This window comes from Diceros bicornis, chromosome 14 (assembly GCF_020826845.1).
Source record: "Diceros bicornis minor isolate mBicDic1 chromosome 14, mDicBic1.mat.cur, whole genome shotgun sequence".
Taxonomy (NCBI): Eukaryota; Metazoa; Chordata; class Mammalia; order Perissodactyla; family Rhinocerotidae; genus Diceros; species Diceros bicornis.
In genome coordinates, this window is record NC_080753.1 from 4,944,371 (window position 1) to 4,964,686 (window position 20,316).

A 20,316-nucleotide genomic window follows, 5' to 3' on the forward strand; every position below is an offset into this window, starting at 1 on the left:
TCTATGAAAACTATCTTCAAAATAATTAAAATATTATAAATAATATAACCAAGTACCTATAGTGACTATTTTACCCTAATTATTTTATTACATTACTTTGTACAGGTAATCTTTATGCCTAAAGTTTTGAGCACATTTTTTTATTGCTTCCTTTGGATAATTGGTAAATTTGGATAATTTAACTAAGTTGATGACATCCTTTCAATGAGATTAATGAATCAAAGGGAATAAATATTTTAAGTCTTTTAAATTTGCTTACAAAATGCTTCAAAAAAGATTTTTGTAATTTAAATCGACGTTAAGAGTGCACCAAGTTCACAATATTGAACATGGAATATTATATTTGTCATGGTAATAAATATTTACAAAAAGTCACATATTTGGAATTTTTCATTTATTTTATTGCTACTTACCTTTAAATACTTATATGTTTCTTGGATTAATGTCTGAATTTCCTGTCTATGCCTTTTTTCCAGTCTTAGAGAATTATGTCTTCTTTTCCTTAATCATTTCTATGAACAGTTTGTATATTAATTATATTAACTTGTCATCTGTTTCAAATATTTTTTTCAAAATTATTTTATGCCTTTTAATGTTTATATGTTAGTATGATATACTAAAGTTTTAAACTTCTGTAATACAATTTTTCACGTTTTTGTTTTATGTTTTCTTCTACTGCTTTTGTATATAAGAATCCTTTTCCTTTTGAATATTACATAAAAATATATGCATCTTTTCTTCTCACTGTATGGTATTGTCTTATTCGTTATTTTTAATTTAAATTCCCCAGCCATTTGAAACTTATTTTGTCCTATTTTCAAAGTAAAATTCTTAATTATTTTTACATTATTTAATCACATTATATTACATGTTTCTTTCATTTTCCATTTGATTTTGTGTCATCTTTTTCATATGTCTAAGGCATTTTAAATTTTCTGATACTTCTGGGCTGTCTACTCTCTCCCATTTCATTATTTTTTGTTTTTCCTTATTTTAAAAAAATGGTTCCTGGATAATTTTGTTGGGAGATGATTGGAAGAAGGTGAGATATATTTTTATAAATTCTAGGGATAAATTATGTCTTGCTTCTAACTCAAATGATAAGTTATCAGCAAATAAATTGAATCACAACTTTCCATCAAACAAATATTTTTTGTTTCCATCTCACAAATATTTAAAAGATTCTAGGAATTATACTGAAATGCACATACACAAAAATAACTCTTCAAGAGTTTCTGACATGTGCACCTTTTTCCATGATCGAATGTCTTTCTCAAATAACAAGGTGAATATCTCAGAAGGAATTCTGCCACCACACGTTATGTTCATCGACCTATCACTATGCATAATCTGATACATGAAAAAGTTACATGATTTCATATTAGAACTCCCACTTAAAAATATCTTCATCAGAGAAGAAATTTCAAGACTTTGAAAGGGATAGGAAATATTAAAACCAATGTATCCAGCATAGTGTTCTAAATTAACTCTTTATTTTAAGAATATAAAGAGCTACTTCTTTTTTTATTTTATCTGCCTTTCAATTCTGGAATTACAAAAGAATTAGGAAAGAATGAACGACTAAAATTGAATTGAGGTTGCATTAGTCCACCGTTTCCAAGATTTACAAAATTGCTTTACGTCAATTCAATTCACTGAGCTAGTGGCCTGGAAAAGCAGTAAGAATGAGTATTATTCTACCTTGTCCTTGCAGCCACCTGAAAGAAAAACGTGTGGTATGGATAGAGTCTTTAACATTTTTGACAAGGAGTTTCAGCAATATTTAAATGTCATTTATGATTTTAAATCACTCATAGGTGTTTCTTCATGTGTATAAGTGGGGAACGTTTTGGTATGAGTAGCACAGATTAAATCTCACAGACATCACAATTTCAAAATGATCATGGAACATCTTTGTCAAGAGAAAAATATGATTATAAATTGAAGCTAATATTTCAGGTGCAGCCCAAGAGGATTCCCACATGGAATGTGTGATGCTGAAATTGTCCAGAACACTGTGATTCTTTCAGAAAAAAATCTTAAATCAGAACAGGCAGTAGATGGTTGGCTTCTATTGTTCTATTCAAAATGTCAGCCACTGTTCCCACATATAATGCAATCAATCTGCAAAGGGACATCAGAGAGCCACTCAGAATAAACTGCCTGGAGTTGCCTTAAGCCTTAATTGTTTTATACCACATTTTCCAGCCTCTCTTTCAGGTAAGAGGATGGGTAAAAGTAGAATGAATGTGAGTAGATATTATGTCAAACTTTCAGGTGATATCTTTAAATGAAGCTACTTTCGCTTTTCTCTTCTCTCCACCCTTTCCTGTAGTCTGGGACACAGCGTGGTGGTGAGCCAGCTTAGGACTTGGGATGAGGACAAATCTTAGGGAAGGACTGAGCAGTAAAAAGGGTGGATCTATGTTCCTGAAGGACCTCATAGAGGAAACTCACCCTGTTTCCCTAGATTGCTTCCTTAGTGATTGTAGATTAGACATTTATATTGGAAGAGAAATAAGCCTTTCTATCTTGTTTTTATTTAGTCTCTGTTAAAGCAATTGAAACAAAATCTTTTCCACCTGCCTAATGAGCACATCTTTGTGCTTAGTTTAGTATATGTCTTCTGGTGACGTTTTGTCATACTTCCTATTTGCCCAAAACTTGTGTATTTTGATTTACTTCTCAATAGATGTTAATAATGGATAAAATTCTGGTTCAATGGTTATTTTCTTCATTCACTTTAAATATATCATCCCTTTGTATTCTAGCTTCCATTGTGTCTTCTACCATTGCACTGATAGACAAGTTGATATCAATCTAATTACCTGTGGCAGTTATTTTTGTGTTTCAGCTCCAAAATCACAATTCCATAATTTGCTTTGAGATGTTTGATATTTGAATCTGCAAACCTCGTTTCTGTTTTGCCAGGTAGCTTCACATTAATCTGTGCAATGGGGGGGGAGGGTGGAAAATGACGAAGCTGGAGGAGAAAGAAGGGGCCCCCTGCTTTCTCTCTGCTTCGAAACGTCTTCCTGTTTGCTTGAGGTTGTCCAGTAACAGTTGTTCTTATAGATTTGAAAAATGCTCTTTCCATATTTATCTTTCTGTAGATATCTAGTATAAATATTTTGTGTTCATAAAGATTACACTAACCACACTTCTCTATAATTTTTATATTTTCCTTGAACGATATAGTAATTTTGTCTATAACTTTATTCATTCTCCAAATCATTCTAATTATTGTTTGTTTTTACGATATACAAATACAACACAATTTATTTAACCAATTTCTATTACTAAACTTTCAGATTTCTTTGAGTATTTATTTTACCTTTTATAATTATTTTATTATTTTAGTATGACATTTATCTACCATATAATACTTTCCTGTCAAACACTGAGTTAAGCATTTTATAGGTGCCGTCTCTGTTATGACACAAAAACCTTGAGAAGAAATCATTGCTTTTCTTGTTGATGAAGAACTTGAGATTCTGCGAGTTTAGAAGCGTTGCTTAAGCTCACACACTAAGTAATTGTTTTTATTTTTTTTAAGATTAAGCCCAAACTAAGCTATTTCAATAACATTTATATTGCATAATTCTTATGCAGGGCCATCGTTTGCTTTTTGCTTGCTTGCTGGCTTCGTTGTTTGGGTCTCCACCCTCTGCGTGCCACATTTGTCGTAAAGACTCACAGTTGTCATTTGGGGATCAAAATGTCAATCATGCTTAGGGCACGTGGCTTGGGTGGGCCTGCACCTCTGCAAATAGGCCAGCATGTGATCTAATTTTAAACCAATTGGTGGATTTACCTCTTTGGTCACAGTAACTCAGGGCTAGGCATGTGATTGAAGCTATATCAACCAAGTTTAAAAATTTTTGAGACACTTTAAGGACAAATTTGGATTTGAACTAGAGAGCATGTGAAGCTGGACGTGCTAGAGTCACCCTGTGACCATGTGCAAACTGAGAGTAACACCAGCACATGAAAAAGAAAGCTGAACCAAGAGACAGAGCAAATCTAGTTCTGATGATGTGGCTAGAGTCCAGAATTCAAAAATTCACAAGGCCAATTACATCCACCTTTTTAAAATAACATATTAAGAGCCAATTTTTTATTGAGCTTTTTCTCTGAGCCAATCAATATGGTAAGTACTTTACTGATGTAGTAATTTCTTAATGCTCAAAAGAACCACATGAGATAGATGTTAATGTTATTTCCATTTAAGAGATAAAGGAAATAAGGTCCAAAGTTTGTATATAACTTGTAATATGTCAGAATTCAGATAAATGGTGGAGCCATGATTAAAATTTAGTCAGTCAGAATGCAAAGTCCAACATTTCTCTCTATGGATTTTTTTGAGCAAGTGTGACTTGCTTTTCTGCCCTTATGACCTCAAGTGTCCTTATGAATATAGGAAGGAATTATCACTTTCTTTCTTTCTAACCTACTTTGTTGCTTTGTGATACTTTATTTTAATTCATACTCTTTTCTAAAATTCAATAAAAATAAAAACAGCACCTTTGTCTAGTGGTTTATATTCAGATCATCTTTGTGCTTTTTATTTTTTACCTTTTTCATGGTACGGAGTATATTGATGATTGGAACTAAATGAAAGTTAATACGGAAATGAGCTCTATTCCTCATTGGCCATAAGTTTGTGGAATAGCACTCCTTGGATATCACACTTCTGTCATGAATAATGACTCTGTCTTGAACTCTGCCCTCACCAAATGAACGTATAAACTAGCTCATAACAATGCACCTAGCTGTGCTCAGGGTATGTTTGGACATAAATTATGAGTTGAACATTGTCGAGAATTTTTTTACTATTAATAGTTTTTGTACCGTCAATAGTTTTTTTTTGTACTATTTCAAAAATACGGTGTAATTTCTTTGATATTTTTCTGTCTTCACACTATTTTATAAAATTTTAGCTGATAATTTTAGGAATTATACAATAGATATTTTAAAATGATAAAAATGTTTTTTGGTAGAAAGAATCTAACGTCCGAAAGTTTTCACAAGGTAACTTTTTTATTATTACTTACAAATATATTCATAGCAAATTTTTAACATAAAACTTTGAAATATGAAGGAATAAAAGATACAATCTGAACGGAATACAAGAAAACATTTTCTTGTGTGATAATACTGTAATAGAAATGTAATTTGCTTCACACACAAAAAAATAGCATTGTCCTGCCACAGAAATAAGACTCTATGTTTTTTGATAGGAACTATAAAAACTTACATTATTCTGTTCTAAATTGAACCATTTAGAAAACCTGCTACTGCAGAATCACACAACTTTTGTGTAAAAATTTGTCTTATATATCCCAGGATACTATTATTGGAAACAATAAAATATACTATTGTAAGATCAACGAGGATTGAGATGACTATAGTCTCATAAGCTAAAAAAGACAATCAGTATGATAATTAGAGCATGTTAATTACTCTCCACCAGCAACAAAAAATGCAAATGATATACAGCAGGAAATTAACAGCAGTTACTGCTCAATATTGCATGACTTTTCCATTAAGAATAATATGAGGAGTTGTTAAATTATAGAAAATGAGAATAATGAGGCTAGAATATTAAAGAGTTTTAGGTTTCCGGTCTGGCTGTGGAGGAAATCATTAGGAATGATTCTGAGCAAGTGCTCCATTCTGTGTGGGTTCAGCAAGCTTGTTGAGCACAATGGGGAAATCTTCATGTATGCTTTTGTTTTTACAAGATAAAACAATACTGGGTATTCTGGCTCAGCTAGAAGCACTCCGATAACCTTTCCTGAATAATACATTTGCCAAAATCTGCTAACACCATTTCACCCTTTCCTTTAAAAATGTTGAATCGATGGAACAACGAATAAAATTTGCCACAGTCCCAGAACAATCTGAAGAGTTGGGAGAATCTTTGTAATTACAAATCATTTTTAAAGAAAGGAAAATGATTATATGACTAAGATTTGGATGAAACATAAATACAGTAAGAAACTAAGAAACCTTAACTTCTTCATATGTTCTATAAAGAAAGAATAGTAACTTTCCTTAGGAAAGTTTTAATATGAAAGTAAACTGCATTATAATAGACTACCTAACGTACCATCATCCCTATATAATTCAGTCTGTCAAAGGTGGTACAAATACAGCAGGAGTGAAACCAAGAAATTTTGATATTAAATGTGTATTTGAAAGAATGTACAATGACAAAATATGCCCTAAATCCAGTGGAGAATAGTATGTTCTCAAGGAGAAAATAATAATTTCTTCAAACCAGAGGGACATAATTTAGTACACTAGTAAACTACATGAAAATTAAAACTATTGTTCCAGGGAAAAAGGAGAGAAGATGAGGGCAAAACAGAATATTTGCAACATTTTTGGTTTTTATGTGTTTTGGAATTTTTAACAGTTCATTAGATATATTAATATAAGTTCATATTGATTTGTGCTATAGAAAATATACAGTCTATATAATTTGATCTAACTGCTTTATTTTTTTTGTATTCTTAATCTAAGATCTTGTATTTAAAGTTTTTTTCTAAAATTCCAGTATGAAATTAATAGCCATTCAATGTGTTCTATATCCACTTCATCTGAGATTACGATTATTATATGCCTTAAATAATAGACATATTTTCATCTGTAGAGCAGAGTTTGAGTTTTAACATTTCATACTACCCAGGGAACTCCAGTTCCTCTATGAAAACATTTCTCCTTTGCTCAAACACAGCCATTTTTTCTGAATAGAGTGCTGAGTTATTATCATAATCTCCTCCTTTGCCTTATTTTCCTGTTAAAATCTATTTATTACAGCCTGTCCTCATAGTTTCATTTGTGGAAAGACATTTTAAAAGCATCCTGGGGTACGTACCACATTACTAAAATTCTTGCAACAAAATTATTGGCGTAAATAGACATATCCTAGCTACATACAAGCTGTTGCTAACTACATACAAGCAAGCTTAGCCATCTCTTGCATAATATCATTGCACTCCAGGTAAGCGATTCATTGCTTTGGAAATATCTCTGAAGCGGCCCTCAAAATGGTTATTGCCCAGTAAATATACATTTTACTGCTTGATGCCTTGTTGTTACCGTTGTTGTTGTTTTCACCATAAGAGTTTTAAAAACATTTTCTCTGAAATTAGTATCATACTGTTTCTAACCTGCAGAATCCATGCCAGCTTTGTCATCAAAATACAGGCAAATAGGATCATGAAGAAGAGTCATGTTCTCCCTGATCTTTTACATTTTCTACCCTGTTTCATAAATATCATGTGACCTCCTTTCACTGAACACACAGGAAGCAATAAGACATCTTTCACTGTAAAGGAGTGGGGCACATGAGCCCTCTCCCTCACTGCTGCTAATTGTCATGACTGAATTGGCCACATATGACCTGCACATAACATGACAACATCCAAGATGAAGGAGGCATACAGGAGGCATTCTTAGGATTATACTGAACATTGAGTCGCAGCAATAGATGGGGGTCCAGGGTCTCGTGTACTCTCAGGAGAAACACTTCAAAGGAAATATGGAAGTGAAAACAAAGAAGTAGCAATAGCAACGAAATATTTCTGCTTCAAAAGCACCTCAAACTCGCCATTTTACGTAAACTATCACTCACGGTCTGTATAATAACCCATCAGGGCAGGAAGGACAAGTGATGAATAATGACGTTCCAAACCAATTTATATATTGAAGTGCACTCAAATGATGCAATTTTGCAGAGAATATAAAAAATTAAAAAGTGAATGATATGGAATAAAGATTTCATTCTTGTTTTTTGCTCTAAACCGGGTGTTCTTTCCACAATATCATGCTGCTATTCAAATCATTATCATGAGCAAAAATCCTTCTTTTGTGCAACATGTAGTTTACAGAGCTCTTTAACACACATCGTAATAGTTCATCTCCTTATGATGCTAAAGGCTGCACTCCTTTCCCTCTTCACGTATGAGAAAATTGATCCAATTTGAGATACTGGCCTAATAAGAGGCCTGGCTCTAAAAGTATCATAATTCTGGCCAAGAAATCTTTCTTTTTTATTTATTTTTATTTTATGTTTTTAATTGAAGTAGTGATGACAATAATTCTTTCCACAGTATCACAGAATTTACAGATAGGAGATATCTGGTCTTTCATTTATTTAGCAAATCAATACTCATCACCTACCAAGTGCTAGGGATACACTGAGGCAAAAGCACAAAACATTTCCTGCTTTCATGCAGTTTATATTACATGTATAAGCTTACATTATATATGTATATATACTATTATTATTATTATTTTTTTTTGCTAGAAAAAAGGTAGTAGTAGAGAAAAAGAGAACCAGAGCAGCAGAGGGTGGGGCAGGATGCCTATGCCCACCTTTGATATGCGGACTATTTATGGAGGATCCTGATTTGTCATTCCCCACTTAAACTCAACCCTGAGTTCATAAGGAAGTTTTGCTGTTCCTGACATGGAACACTTTCTCGTTTCTCCTTGTCTTTGTAAGAATATCTGAATATATTTATCCTTCTTTCTTTGCTTAGTTGATTCCTATTTGTCCTTAAAGTCACAATTTTGTGATAAGATTCTCTAAGAAGTTGTTGCTCATCTTTCCAATCTGAATGCCCACTCCCTCATTTTTCCTTAGTTCCGATGTTTATGGTTATTACATGAAATGCTATACCTTACTTTTACTCATCTGCTTACTAGTTTACTTTCCACTTTCACTACATGACATCGTTGAATGAAAGTTTAGATTTGTTCCCAATAGTTAGTGCAGTCACTAGTACTTGATGTGAACCCACTAAGTTTTGGTTATCCAGCTGAATGCCACTAGAGTTCTAGGTACATTAGTCTAGTGATTGTCCCAATCACGTAGTCATAAAATGACCTGAGTTTCTTTTTTCTTTTCAATAGAAATTTTCATAGCAAACACAGACTTTATAGAATCTCTTATGAAAAGACATATTTTTACCTTTTTAAAGAACTCCAAATGATTTTAGTGATCAGCCAGATTGAGAGTCACTGATCTATTGGACATATTGATCACATTTACACCCACCACTTTTTAGCTTAGAATCCATTGGAGCATTCCATCTTATTGGCAAGTATGAAGTAAAAAGGAGAATAACACATTATATAAAAACTCAACAATAAGAAAATGAACAACCTGATTAAAAATGTACAAAAGATCTGAACAGATACCTCACCAAAGAAGATATGTATAACATGTCAGGTAAGCAGATGAAAAGACGCTCTATGTCATACGTCTTTAGAGAATCACAAGTTAAAACAGCATGATATACAACTACACATCTATTAGATGGTCAAAATCTGAGACACTGATGACACCAAATGCTGATGAGGCTTGAAGCAACAGAAACTCCCATTCATTGATACTGAGAATGCAAAATGGTACCACCACTTTGGAAAACAGTTTAGTGGTGTCTTACAAAACTAAACATACTTTACCATATGATCCAGCAATTGTGTGCCTTGGTATTTACCCAAATGAGTTGAAAATGTATGTCCACACAAAACTTGCACTTGGATATTTACAGAGTTTTCTTCATAATTCACAAAACTTGGAAACAACCAATACGTCTTTCAGTAGGTGAACGGATAAGCAAACTGTGGTATATCCAGACAATGGAATAATAATCAGTGATAAAAAGAAATGGGCTATCAACCCACAAAAAGACACACAGAAACCTTAGATGTATATTACTAACAGAAAGAAGCCAATCTAAAAAAGCTAAGTACTATATGATTCCAACTATATCACCTTCTGGAAAAGAAAAACTATGGAGATGGTAAAACAATCAGTGGTTGCCAGATTAGGAGGAGGTAGAGACGAATAGGTGGCACTCAGGGGATTTTGAGGGCAGTGAAACTATTTTGTATGATACTATAATGGTGGATGCACATTATTACACATCAAAAAACACAGAATGCATAATACCAAGAGTGAACCTTACTGTAAACTGTGAACTTGGGGTGATAATGACGTGTCAACGTAGGTTCATCGATTGTAACAATTGATCCTCTGGTGGAGAATGTTGATGGTGCGGATGCTGTGCAAGTCTGGGAGCAGAAGGTGTATGGGAAATTTCTGTGAACCTAAAATTGCTCTAAAAATAAAGTCTATTAAAATATCTAAATAAACCTAAGAAGGACAAAAGAAAATCACTCGATATAACAAAATCGAACTGACTTTTCTGCCAGACTAGACTCTCACATTCAAATGAGTATTGTACCATCCAACCAGTGTTGTGTCTTTTAACCAGTCTTATGAGAATATCACCAAAAGTAACATTTAAAGTTTCTATTTTTTTTTTTTTTTTTTTTTTTTGATGAGGAAGCTTAGCCCTGAGCTAACAACTCTTGCCAATCTTCCTCTTTTTGCTTGAGGAAGATTGTTGCTGAGCTAACGTCTGTGCCAATCTTCCTCTATTTTGTGTGTGGGACACCACTACAGCGTGGCTTGATGAGTGGTGTTTAGGTCTGCGCCTGGGATCCGAACCTGCGAACCCCAGGCCACAGAAGCAGAACATGTGAACTTAACCATTATGCCACTGGACCGGCCCCTACAGTTTCTATTTAATAAGGATTTGGTTTACACAAATCTCACACAAGAATGAGATTATTATTTTAAAGTCTTTCTTTTGTTTCTTTTAGTTTTTCAATTGTGATTGTCCACTTTTTTTTATATGCATAGACATAAACTTTTTGAATGTTTCAAAAAATCCAGTTTATCAGTATAAGATTTGCCACCAAAGAAAAATATTCAAACTGCTGTGTCATTGTTTTCAGAATACACAAAATTATAATTAAACAAAGGAAAAACAAAGCAATAAAAATAGGCAGATTTTGAACAGACCTTTCACAAAAGAAGATATAAAAATGGCTAATGAGTACATGAAAAGATAATCAAGATTCTTAGTCATGAGGGAAATGCTAATTTAAACCATAATGACAAACTAATTCACACTCACAAGGATTGATAAAATTAAAAGGACTAATAATACCAATTTTAGTGAGGATGGGGTAGTGGATCTCATGCATTGCTGGTGGGAGTATATAATGTGCAGCCACACAGGAAAATAGTTTGGTTATTTTTGTTATCCATTCAATATACAACTACCAAGTGTTAGGCACTTTCTTTCACACGGGATATACTCAGGAAAAAAACAAAAATATTCCTTCTTTCATGAAGCTTACATTTTAGTGGAGTGAAATGAGATAACAAACACAAAGAATAAGTGACTTATGTAGTATATAAAGTGGCAATAATGACTCAGAAATTTTATTCTTGTGCATTTACGCAAATTAACAAAACTATATATTGACAAAAAATATCTATAAGAATGTTATTAGCAGTTTTATTAACAATAGCCAAAAACTGGAGAGAACGAAAATGTCTATCAGTGTGTAAGTGTATTAACGAACAGCAGTGCTTTAATACAATGGAAGAGATTTCATTATGTTATTTATATACTGATTATTATTTCATTAATATATGTTGCTTCATTACTTCACTATTATATATATATATATATATACACACACATGCATGCACATACACGTAATTGCACATATGGAATTCATATAAAATATATATATGTACTGTGAATAAATATATAAAACAGTTCATGGTTGACACCATTTTATGAAGTTCTAAATAAAGTCAAAACTAAGCTACAGTGATAGAAATGATAACAGTGTAGTGGGTGTGGTTTGACTGTAAAACTGACATGCAGGAAATTCAAGGATAATGGAAATTTTCAATGTTTTGATTGGGTTGGAGGTTGTATAAAACTCATCAAACAGATATAATATATGCATTTTGTTATATTTAAATTATATGTCAATAAAAATTATTTTAAAAATATACTATAAACTATGAAAGTAGTTTAAGAAGAGAAGCTAAAAGATGTTTTGAAAAATAACAGAATTTTAGAATAATTAAATATCCTCTTAGAATGTCTACTTTGTAAAAGTCAGTAATAATTATGATAAATAACTTCAATCTATTGTTTTAAAATAAGTCATTTTTATCAAAATTTCTCTTTCTTTTTTTTTTTTTTCTTACAAGGAAGATTAACCCTGAGCTAACATCCACTGCCAATCCTCCTCTTTTTGCTGAGGAAGTTTGGCCCTAGGCTAACATCTGTGCCCATCTGCCTCTACTTTATATGTAGGACGCCTGCCACAGCGTGGTTTGATAAGCAGTGTGCAGGTCCGCACCTAGGATCAAAACCCACAAACCCCGGGCCGCTGAAGCAGAGCGTGCAAACTTAACCACTATGCCACCAGGCTGGCCCAAAACTCTTATTTCTTAATTTAAAAATGTAATATGTGTATATCATAAGAGTATATCTTGACAAAATTTTACAAATTCAACACACTTATGTAATCAGCACTCAGATAAAGACACAGAAGATTATCAGCCCCCAAAATTTCCTCTTGCTCCTCCTCCCAGTCACCACACCCCAAACGTTAAACTAGATTATTATTCCCAAAAGCATGGATTAGCACGTCAGATCAGAGTATCTGGGTTATAGATAATTTTTAATTTCTTCCTTTCCTTTATTTCTCACTTTCTTCAACAATATGTTATGTGTATTTCAGTTTCAACAAACATTACCTTAATATTAATTCCTAAACTTTTGCTTGTATAAAACTTTAATGGCTTCCTAAATAGTTTATAATTTGAAAACTCTGACTCATCCCATCTGTCCCATCATGTTAAACTCAAATTCTATTTTTCCACTTCTTTGTGTATATGCATGTGTGTATAATGTATACATGTGTTCTGTGCCTTGGTCTGAATTTATACCAGTGACTGAATGACAACACAGAGAGGTCAATGTCATTGAAGAAAAGTTTAGTGTTACTCACAGTTCCCCTAGAAAGAGAGGCACGGCTCACCACTCAGGGCCACGGGAGGAATACTAGGTTTCGGTGGGGAAGCAGAGGCAGGAGGAAGGGGAGAACCTAGGCCAGAGCCTTTATTGGAGTTTCCTTGGGAAAAGCAGAGAAGGGTAAAGAGTCTAGGAGTGGCTAGTTTTAACGACTAGGGTGTGCTTTGGGATCTAGAGGTGGTTTCTAGTGGCCTGGTACCTGGTCTTGGGGTGATTAAGGCAGAGGAATATTGCCTCCTGGGGTGTACAGGCCAGATAGATGAGGTCTGGCTCAGGATTAGTTAGTTTGCAGATCAAAGGCATGCTCCTGGCTGAGTCTTTTGCTGTCTCCAAGAAGTGGCTACTCACAGGAGGACCAGTCTCTTCTCAGCCAGAAAGATTTTTTGTAAGATGTTATAACATCATAACATGCAGAAAATTTTAAAAATTACTAATACAGTATGCATTGTGTGCATATAAATATATACACACATACGTGTATGTATATATACATATATACATATATATGCATATATACATGTGAATGTATCTAGGTATTCATGCCATCATGTTAATACTGTACCCTTTTCTTTCCATTTTCTCTATAGCCTCATCTTTTCTTCTCCTGCACTGATTAATTTATTTACTAATTGAAATTTTGTTTATACTTCAAGTTTCACCTCCCATCAGAAGCCTCTTCCAAGGCCACTAAAATTGGTCTCTTTCTCCTCTATGAATCCATAGAACTTTTAAAAAATTTCCATATAACTGGTATGGCAAGCCTATTTGAATTGCTGGCATGATGCTGACTATATCCCTGAGTAGATTTTGAGATCTGTGAACATCATACTCTTGTAGAGGCCATCATTTTGTTTATTTATAACTAAATCAATTATTCTCTCTGTTTGCTGCTTGCAATGTGCATTGGAATTATCTGATGGTCTTGTTTAAACTACAGAAGGCTTGGCCTTACCCCAGGCTGTTACTCAGCCTCTCTAAGGACAGGTGTGGAAATCTGGATTTCAATCAACATCTCTGATGATTATTTGAGGCAGTATATTTTTAGAACCACTGCCCAAGCCAATGACCTGTTCATTATAAATTAAATAGTATAAAACCAATTTACACCATCTTTTCAGTAATCTATGTACCACACAACACAAACAGAAAATGTAGTTCAAATTTTATTTCTAAATAATAGTAGCCAAGACATATCCAACTTAACATGCACCAAGTGCTTTTCTAAGCTCTGTATACACTAACTCATGAAAACCTCACCATAATTCACTGAGGTGGCTACCGTTATTGTCCACATTTCACAAATGAAGGAAACGAAATCAGAAAACATGAAGTAACTTGCCAAAGATTATATAGATTTTAAATCTGGCTGTAGTCCTTGTTCTTATATGCCACAGTATATTTCTTCTAGTGCATAAATAAATTAGATAGATAATCTGCAGATAAATAGATGATATAGATAGATAGATAGATAGATAGATAGATAGATAGATAGATAGATGATAGATAGATAGATAGATAAATAGATAGATAGATAGATAGACAGATGATAGATGATAGACAGGTAGATAGATAGATAGATAATAACTGAAATGTGAAAATGAGATTAAAGTTATCATGGAATAAATAGAAGACATAAAGTGTCAGACAGTCACAGGAAAAGTGAACACATCCTTTTTAGTCTTTTAGTTAATCTATATATGGAAACTATTACTTCTCAGCAATAGAAACCACAGTCATCTATAATACTACCCAAACTGCTAGTTTATGTAAATTAGATGTTTCCTATAATCAATATTCTTAAAAGACCATCTAATTCAGAGCAAATAAATATTTCTGAGAATTAGACCTAAAACATGTCTCACTCTTAATAGTTTCTACATTCATTAAATCGGAGAAAACTCTAAAGCTAAACCCGGCCATGAATCTTACTCATTGGCAGTTAATTTGGAACTTTTAATTTTGAGAACTCTATTCGAGATTTGTTTTGCTGTCTGATTCTGGGTATGTAAAATATTCAGTCTCCGATGCAGGTTTGTGCAAGAAAATGCCCACGCATGCTGTGCAGTAGCTTGTCTGAAGAAAGCATTTAGTTCAAAGGCTGCATCATGCAACGTTTTATTACTGCATAGTAATTGTTTATTGGTAAAAATTATAGTTAACTGTGGCTTCAAGTTGTTTTTATCACCTTCTACAGACAATGCACTTCATATACATTATCTTTTATAAGCCTCACAACAAACTAGAAAGTAAATATCACTTAGAGATGAATATATCAAGACTTAGAAAGTGACTTGCCAAGCTGGGCACGCAGCAAGTAATTTTCAGATCTTGGAAAAAAGAAGATATTCTTGAAAGAAAACAAGCCTTTAAGAATAGACTATTTAAAAGATGATAGAGGATAGATAGATAACCTGTGTGTGTATATGTGTAGGTATACGTATAAATGTGTGTATATACATATATACACTATAAATTGCATAAATATTATATGTATATCACATAAGTACCAGTTGTATCCAATATTCATGAACTACTTATAGGATAGCATCTTATCTTCATCTTTTGTATGAAGAGGAGGAGCCTGACTTATTCACTCTTTAAACATGCTTTTACCGGGTGCCTCCGAGGTGCGGGGCACGAGTCCAGGTGTTAAAGATATAGTCTTGAACCACATTGGCAAGGTCCCTGCTCTTAGACACTGACATTCTTGGAAGGAAACATAGAAATAAAGTAATATAATTAAAATTAAACTTTGCTGTGTAGTGGAGAAAAAATGAAGGATTCTTTACACATATTTGGCAAGCAAACAGGCAAGGACTCTCCAAAGAGAAATCAGGAGAGAAGTCAGGTTTTCATTCCCAACCTTCTAAGCCAAAGGCTAGTGCACAGGTTCTGAAGCAGAAATAAGCCTGGTTTGTTTCCAGGACGGCAAAAAGGTCATTTTTTTTTTTTTACTTCCTGTTCCAGGAAATACAGCTGTCTGCCTCTGTGAGATATTTTATCCCACTTGTTTTTCCTAATCCTGGGCAAGGATGGGAAGTGGAAATGTCAGTGGCAGAAAAGTTACTAGTGAGCAAAGGAAAAACAGTGCAAATTTGCATTTTCTCTGTGTGAAATGGTATGTTTATTTTGAGATGAAAAGGAAAAAAATGAAGATAGATGTTTCCGTTATGCTTATCAAGATCTAATTTAACATATTTCACTAAGCTCAGCAAAAATTTATTGAGTGCCTATTAAATGATAGCCATTATAGGGGATAATGTCACAAAAAATACAACAACGTTGAAAAGAGAGAACTACGTAGACGGTAAGTCAGTCCGTTTCAAGAGCGGCCAAAGAATATATGTCTCTGAAGGAGAAAAAGGAAGCAAAAAGAGAAGCGGTTGTCTTCGGCCTGAGTTTGGACACAGGAAATATTGGAACCATGAAAAAAAATCAATTATTTCTTGTCAATTTGAACTTGCCACAGCCTTTTTTTAGTATATAAGTAATAATCTTCGCACCAGAGAAGCTACAAGCCAAATAGGAACACTAAGGAAATAAGCATAAAAATATTGTGCTTATTATTCCTAATATTATTCATTATTCCTCTAAAATGGCACTAGATGCACACTTAAAAGCAGGAATATATTGAGGACTAACAAGTATTTTTCTGAGACAGTGAAAATAGAGTTCTGAGATGGAGAAAATCATATATATATTGCATGATGAGTTGAAGAATAAAAAAGGAAATAGCTGTGAATTCACTCAATTTTGAAATGTTATCCTAAGCACAGAAAGAAGATATCTACAGAAAAGATGGCACAGAATATCTAGGAAGACCAGAAACTATTATTAGCAGCAAGAGATATGAAGTACAGCTCTTCTGCTGACCTCAGGCATCAAATCCTGTTTGGATGTAACATTCAGTATTGATGAATCTATCTTTCTTTTATGGACTATCCTGCCTACATCGTACTTTTGGATCTTGATCTAACAAGTATCATGAAATCTGAACTTGGAATCTAGGGCATGTTGGACAAATCAATCTTACACAGAAACACAGAAAACTTCCTTGATTACTAGGAAAAAAATTATGCGATTCCATTTCACAGAGCAAAAGAAATCTATAAATGACCTTTACAAATAGGTAAAGTGGATGAGCATAAATATATTTTTTTTATTCTCTAAGCTTCAAAGAAATTGAAATACAGCCTGAAGAAATAGGCTAAGCTGCTGTTTGTCTACTACAACTAGCATATTCATGGATTCGGATATAAATAAGAAGGACTCTAGAGAGAAATAGATGAAAGTAAATGATACAAAAACTGTCAGCATGAACTTCTGAGACTGCTTGACAAACTCCACTGTTTACTTACTTGCATCAGAAAACAGGCAACTTCTGCAAGATACTTGCTCTCGATATTCGTAGAAATGCAGGTTCTTAGTTGATGAAAACAAAATACCAGTCTCGTGGAAGATTGGAGAGAGAGAAAATAACCCTGTGTACTTGTTGACCTATTCCAACGTTGATGCTGAAAACAAAAAGTAGAAGAGCAAAAATGTGAGCAGAGTTTTGAGTCAAACTGATAGAGACGATGACCAGGGCAGAAAACTGAACCAGGAAAATGAAATAGCTATACAACTGCTACTCAGCTGGCCACTGCCATGAAATGGTTCCAGTATAATGTTGGCAAAAGCTCACAGAACAAGAGATGAGGTGCATTACAGGAAACAAAATGAATAAAGTACAACTGTAATTTTACAGAGCATTTTGTAATATTTGTGAGATCTTTTGATAAACAAGGGGTTAAAAGTGTGGTGGTAAAGTATTCTTATTCTTGCTGGTCTGTAGATTATAGTGTAGACTATTCATTTACATATTTATTTATGTATTTGACTTAATTACTGAAACTAGTTGTGAGGCATCTTCTAGATGCACATGTGGATAATGCTTTTTGATGCCTTTCAATCTGAAAAATGTTTTTTAATCATCCAAGCAATCAACATTATAGAGAAATTTCAATAAAAGCCATCGAACAAAAGCATTGTATTAAAGCAACATATTTATCATAAAATATTGTGCCTAATAAGAGAAACCAAAGCAGAGTCAAATAGAGCTAATTTAGGATGTAAATAATCAAAAAGTTCATGCCTACATTTTCTTCAAAGTACAGTGCAATTACAGTTTAATTGTACAATGATGACAAAATCTTTTACTGCTTTCTTTAGCAAATACATATAGACTTGTATATAAAGAGCTTACAAATCAGCATTTTCTTCATTAACAATATGAAACCTAATAATACAAAAAAGTTATGTATGAATATTCTGATAAAATTGAGTTAACAATTAAATAAAATATTCCCTTTCTTATCATTTCAGGGTATTCTTTTTGTTTTTTAAAATTACAATAACTGAAATAGAGTTAAAAAAATAGAAACATGTTGGGAAACGTTAATTAATATGTATATTTCTGCTTCACACATGGAGGAAGCCAAGTTAAATGTACAAATTTATAACTTGTGAATTTGTAATTTCCAATTTATTGTGTTTGAATAAAAATATATTGACAACTTACAGATTTAGCTAAAAAAATTAAATGGCCAATTCTCCCCAGAACTAGTGTTAACTTCCTAAATCTATCATTCATTCATTATTTTGAAAATAATTATTGTTCCGAAAAATATCAAAGAACATTGTTTGTTATTTAAAAAAAAATACTTGTAGCAACTAGAAGGATGTGCAACTATGACATGCACCTGTCTACTGGGGCTTTGGGGAACAAAAAGGAGGAGAATTGGCAATAAACGTTAGCTCAGACCCAGTCTTCCTTAGCAAAAAAAAAGAGGAGGATTGGCATGGATGTTAGCTCAGGGCTGATCTTGCTCACAAAAAAAAAAAAAAAAAAACTTGTTGAAAGAGTGAAATAGGCATTTTTATTGTATCATACAAGCCTTTTTAAATCTGATCCTAAAATATATTTATCTTTACTTCTTTTCATTATCTAAAAATTAGCAAACTAATTTGATACCACAACAATTTTAAAAGGAATGATGTGTTGATATATTACCAATAAGATTTAAGAATGATAATTCTTGACTAGATTAAATAAAACAGATAAAAGTGTATTCATAGATTAACTGCTGCAAGAAATTATCAAATTTTGACTCATGTATGTTATTTTTTTAGTTTCTCCTCTGATTTTTTTGACATTATTTTTTTAGAGCAGTTTTAAGTTCACAATAAAATTGAAAGGAAAGTACAGAGATTTCCCATATACTCCCTGCCTCCACACGTGTATATCCTCCCTCATTATCAAGATCACTTACCAGACTGATACATTTTTACCAAGGATGAACCTACATTGACACATCGTTATTACTCAAAGACCATGGTTTACAACAGGGTTCACTCTTGGTGTTGTACATTCCATGGGTTTGGATAAAGGTAAAATGACATATGTTGTTGGTGTTAGGGCTGTGGAGTGGATTTCCACTCCCAGCGACGCGGTGCACAGCAGAGCAGAACTCCAACCAGTCTTTTTGCACATCCTCTTACCTTCCGGTGCTCTACCAGACAACGCTCTGCTTCTATTCATAGGATTTTCATGGCCAATTTTTTTGGAAGTGGGGGCCAGATCCTTCTTCCTAGTCTGTTTTAGTCTGGAAACTCCGCTGAAACCTGTCCACCATGGCGAACTCTGCTAGTATTTGAAATCCCAGCAACAGAGTTTTCAGCATCACAGCAACACGCAGCTTCCACAGTATGACAATTGATAGACATACTGTCGTGTGGTGTGGTCCCCTGATCAGGAAATGAGCTTGGGGTGCAGGAGTGAGAGCACTGGATCTTAACCATTACACCACCAGGACTGGCTAAAATGACATATATCCATCATTATAATATCATACAGGATATTTTCACTGCCCCAAAACTCCTCCGTGCTCTGCCTATTCATCCTTCCTCCCTCCCTGCCCCAACCTTGGTAATCACTGATCCTTCTACTGTTTCCATAGTTTTGCCTTTTCCGGAATGTCATATAGTTGGAATCACACAGTATGTAAACATCTTAGATTGATTTCTTGGCTTAGTAACATACATTAAAGTTTCCTTCATATCTTTTCATGTCTTGGTAGCTCATTTCTTTTTAGTGCTGAGTAACATTCCATTGTCTGGATCCACCACAGTTTAACCATGTATGTATTGAAAGACATCTTGGTTGCTTTCAAGTTTTGACAATTATGAATAAAGTTACTATAAACATCCATGTGTAATTTTTTCTGTGAACATAAGTTTTCAAATTCTTTGGGTAAATACCAAGGAGCATGATTGCTGGACTGCTGGATTGTACAGTATAGGAGTGCAGTTTCTGGATAGTATATATAGTAGCTTAGTTTTGTAA

General features: G+C 33.5%; 1 long non-coding RNA gene across 1 annotated transcript in view; it reads right to left on the reverse strand.

Annotated features, from left to right (window-relative positions):
• Positions 1 to 17,279: 17,279 nt before the first annotated feature.
• The window catches only part of LOC131413537 (uncharacterized), a 107,047-nt gene continuing 104,010 nt past the window's right edge, over positions 17,280 to 20,316 (reverse strand). Inside the window, exon 3 of the long non-coding RNA XR_009221964.1 lies at positions 17,280 to 17,446. This is a non-coding gene — a long non-coding RNA (uncharacterized LOC131413537). The remainder of the gene's footprint in view (positions 17,447 to 20,316) is intronic.